This window comes from Sparus aurata, chromosome 9 (genome assembly GCF_900880675.1).
Source record: "Sparus aurata chromosome 9, fSpaAur1.1, whole genome shotgun sequence".
NCBI lineage: Eukaryota > Metazoa > Chordata > Actinopteri > Spariformes > Sparidae > Sparus > Sparus aurata.
This window is the reverse complement of record NC_044195.1, coordinates 6,508,839-6,513,518: the sequence shown is the minus strand read 5'-3', so window position 1 is coordinate 6,513,518 and position 4,680 is coordinate 6,508,839. Positions and strand designations below refer to the sequence as shown.

The 4,680-nt window shown below is 38.8% G+C and overlaps 1 long non-coding RNA gene across 1 annotated transcript; it reads right to left on the bottom strand.

Annotated features, from left to right (window-relative positions):
- Positions 1 to 523: 523 nt before the first annotated feature.
- Positions 524 to 1,233, bottom strand: LOC115588499 (uncharacterized). The gene is made up of 3 exons (XR_003985372.1): positions 1,118 to 1,233; positions 665 to 766; positions 524 to 570 (listed from the first exon to the last, which is right to left on the bottom strand). It is a non-coding gene; the product is annotated as an uncharacterized LOC115588499 (long non-coding RNA).
- Between the last annotated feature and the right edge of the window lie 3,447 nt (positions 1,234 to 4,680).

The following is a 4,680-nucleotide window of genomic DNA, read 5'->3' as shown; positions in this document are numbered from 1 at the left end:
AATAGAATAAGAAAAATAATGAAGTTTAGTGTCAGACATTATTTGGTTCTACAAAATGTTAACAACTAACCCTCTTGACTGTCGAAAACTGTACTGCTTCCTGTTGCCATCTGCACAAAGAGCAAGCATGTTGGGGGTACATGCCGGGCAGGTGAAGTGCTCTACACTGGCCATTCTCTCACACTCGTAATGGCAAAATGTGTATTCCAGAAAGCTCCTTTGGAAAGTGTCTCCATGTATCTTCCCAGACTGTACAAATTGAATGTTAAAATGTAAAATTCAAAAGCTAAAATAGCTTAAATTCTTCTATCCCTACTTTGATCCACACTGATCTTACCCTTCCAAAGTGACGAGTCCTTCTCTCCAACATCTGCAAAAAGCCTTGTCTTGACAGACTGGGTGCAACAGTTTTCATTTCTTCAAATGAATTGAAGACATCCACCGAAAACAAGGTCTCAGCATTCACAGATGCTGGCCAATACCCACTGCTTATGAGGTCGCTTTTATCTGGTGTCCACTGTGCCAGAAGTACTTTGCACAGCAGGTTTGGCAAATGAAAGTCATATCATCCTAAAAACAAAAAACAGTATAGTTAATTAAATGTATGCTTATTTTGTGACACGCAGCTGTACAAAAAAAATAAATATATAAAGATATTTCATACCATTTATGCAAACCAAAATTACTGCTCTGCCAGCTGATTCTGTGATGTTTGTAGGGTCACATGTGCATAACTGGACAGGTCTCACTGTAGGCAATAGACGTACTGAAAAGATACGTTCAATAATTAGTCATAAATCTTAAAAAAATGTGTCAAATTACGATAATAATTTAGATAATAATTTAATAATAATAATAATAATAATAACAATGATGGGTTACATTTATATACCGCTTTTCACCACACCCAAAGCGCTTAACAGCGCCATTATTCATTCATACACATTCACATCGTGGTGGTAAGCTACATCTGTAGCCACAACTACCTTGGGACAGACTGACGGAAGTATGGCTGCCATTTTGCGCCAAACGGCCCTTCCAACCACCACATTTACACGGGGCAAAAAAAAAAATAGACATAACTTTAACCACTTAACGAAAAAATTTAAACAACGACCTTGCTTGACCAGTGTATATCTGCCATCTTCTTTTGCACAGCACAGCGTTGGCTCAATGGGCTTGTAAACTCCCTCAATGCAGGACTCCCTGTTATGAAGTGTGAGTTTGGTGTGTATATGTAGCCACTCCTCTGGCATGCAGTCTCTGCAGTGAATAATGGCAGGAGATCTGCAGTGGCTGCAGTTCCTCTCTGGAACACTGTTGCAAGACAGCAAACAGTTGAGGTGATGGCGCCTTGCTTTCCGCCACTCATCTTGGGCTGCAAATTGGCGCAAGCACCACGATGTGGACGTAGAAGGCTGCTTATTTCTACCTGGAACATCTGCTGAGGTCAGAATGTCCTGCAGTTTCTGCATCTCACAGTCTGAAAGACAGGTAAAATAAAATGAACATCGTTTTCATGCTTTTTGCTAAATTACTTAATGACAGTAAGGTAAATACCAAATAAGTGTTGATAGCTGTTAGATTAGGTCACTGGGAGAACCACCTCAGCTGACTCAAAAGGAGTAGAGTCGTCACTGGCAACCACTGAAAAGATAGGGAGGAAATAGAAAAAGGTTTTTATCTGTTGTACGCATATATACAGTGTAGAGCAGCTTAAGGCTTCAATACAGACATTTTACACATAAATGCATGTTTGTTACATTCAATCTAATATCAAACAAGTTCATACAATGATTTTTGAGTCTATCACAAACTTATTAAACTCCTTTCATTTTGCGTTAATGCAGACATTGCAAAGCTTGTGTCTGTGGTGACATTCCTGCGCTACTTTCCTGTGTTTCAGGACAACCACACTTTACAATCTGTACTGTCTGACAATTCCATGACTTTCGACCACTGTGTTTTTTTTGGGGGGGGACTTGAAGATCGAAAGAAATGATCTTCAAGTGTTTCAGCATTTAATTTACTGCCACAAAAGGGAGACAAAACATACAAACATAAATTTTGTTTAAAATGGCAAAGTTGTAATGAGTGAGATTCTTGAGATGGTTAATCAGAAATAATCTTGGAAAACATGGATTACCTGTAGCTGAAGCACGTCTTCGTGTCTCTCCACTTCTGCCCTTTTTTTTATCAGTGGACGTCCTTCAGCATCTCTCTCGGTCCACCGGACATGAAATTAGCCTTTGGCTGATGTTGGCCTCTTGTGGGTGGATGGTGGAATCTTGGGTTCATTAGCCTTGCATGACAGACAATTAGCAATGAATGATAACAATGGAATATAGCAAACTCTCCAGCAGTTTACAAATTTAAATTTCTAATTCCCACATCTATCAGTATCATCCCCAATACTGCAAGATTATTGTTTCAAATAAACACTCACTTTGACTTTAGCCATAAGCATGTCTGCAAGGAAAAGAGCATCCTCTGCTTTCCCTGTGTCTTGCTGAGCAGCCATTTCAGCACTATATTGGTAAGGAAGGAAGGCATAGTCAGACAAAAAGAAAGAATGACAAAGGGGTGTGAAGAGGCTATAGACACTTTCAAGCTCAGGAAAAGGACAGGGCAGAGTGTTTTGGACAGTGAGAGAGAGTGAGGTCAAAGTAAGATTAAATAAAAAAAAAAAAAGAACAACAATACTTACTTCAATACAGCAGGGATTCCAGAAATTAAGTATGTGTGTGTGTGTGTGTGTGTGTGTGTGACAGAGAGAGAGAGAGAGAGAGAGAGAGAGAAAGAGACAGACAGACAGAGAGAGAGAGAGAGAGAGAGAAGCAGTAAGAGGTCAGTGTTGAAGTGGCTCTTAACCCTTTGATGCGCAACATATGCGCACCCCATTTTCCAGGTTATTTCATGCTGCCTGAGTTTTTCTTTGTTCTATCTTTTGAAATTAATTAATATTATGATTTAATATTCCAAGCATTCTTTAAATATCATGTTTTTGATTACCACTAATCATTTTTTCCATTTTTCCTTTCATACTTTATGCACAAAAATTGTTTTTATATTACTACATCAAATTTACACACATGGGTAAAAAATGACCCATTCATCCAAGTGTGATTTATAATTAAAAGACTTAATACTATAATTATAATAATAATAAGAATTTGTTTCAAGTAATTACTTTATCAGTGAGTGGGGCCAAACACCTATTTACTTACTTACTGTACATAATATTTGCAACACTGTCATTTTGTAACACATACACACACTGTCAGGTTTTGGGGGTGGTGAAGTGGGTGGACCCAAATGCAGAGACCATAGGCCGAGACAGTTTGAACAAAACATTGGTTATATAAACAAAAAAAAGAGTAAAGGAAAAATCCAAAAAAGGGGAGGGATGAGGAGAACACAGATTGGTGGGTAGGACACTAGGAGGCAGGGATCAACAATTGATACAACAAGACACAGGTGTGGCACAAAAAGACAGGTGTGAGCAAAGACAAAAACAGGAAGTAAATATGAAACAGAACACAAGAGAAAAACTACTACAAAATAAAACAGGAACTAAATAACACAACCATGACACATACCTCTGATAACAGATAACACAGCTATTGAAGTGAACTGTAAACGGGTGAAATGTGACCTAACAAAATAAAATACAACTTAACACATAACTAGAGCGAGAATTGCCACCTGGGCTGTGGATGATTTCTCTTGTTTCTCAATTGTTTCTCCTAAGAAACAGGTGCAGAAAAGCTCAACTTGGGCTCCATGTAATTTTCAAAGGAGATCTCATCGAGCTCTCAATGAAGTTTCAGAATGTCTCCCCAGTGCTGGAAAGGAGCAAGGTTCAAGCGGTAAAGTCTCAAGTCTCACCTATTGCTCCTAAGGAATTTTAGGAGAAACACATGAGAAATGTTTGAGACCAAAAAAGACTACAACGAGACTGAAATGAGAACTCTCATTGAGCTCCTTTACGGCTCCATAGCCGGAAAGGAGCAAGCTTTGAGCAGCAAAATTTTCCTCTGGGTGGGGGGATTCTCATTCTAGAAAGACCCGTTTTTACTCAGTCTACTGGAATGAGTCTGAGATTCGTCTTCTGAGGACTCATCAGACGAGTTATCTTTATCAACAGAGGAGTCTTCATGTAGGAGAGCTGGATCCCCAGACACACCCACAACTCCAGCTTGACCCTGTGGCAAATATTCTGGGTCATCATCATCAGAATTGGTTGTTCTGTCATTAGTTTCAGTCAGGAGCCTTTTCTTGCAATTTTTAGCTTTTCAGAGCGAAAGACACGTTTTTGCCCTTTGTGACAGATTAAGTAATATTTCACTCCAAACTACTTTTTCAAGTTGGATTCCACTCGAGGTGTATGAACTTTATCTAACTGTAGCATTGCAAACATGATTATAGTCATTACTTTCAGTCAGAAGTCTTTGCTTGTCAATTTGAGGTTTTCAGAGCAATTGGAGCCTGTTTCTGCCACTTACAGTGCAGTAAGTTGTATTTGAATGAGAACTGCTTTTTCAAGCGATTTTGACTCAAAGTGTCTGAAATTCATCTAGTTAGCTGGACTAACTACAATAGTAACCAACTATGGTAGAATTAGCTAACTAAAATAGAATATGTCAACAGCTCGCTAACTAGTAATTACTTAACTTTCTA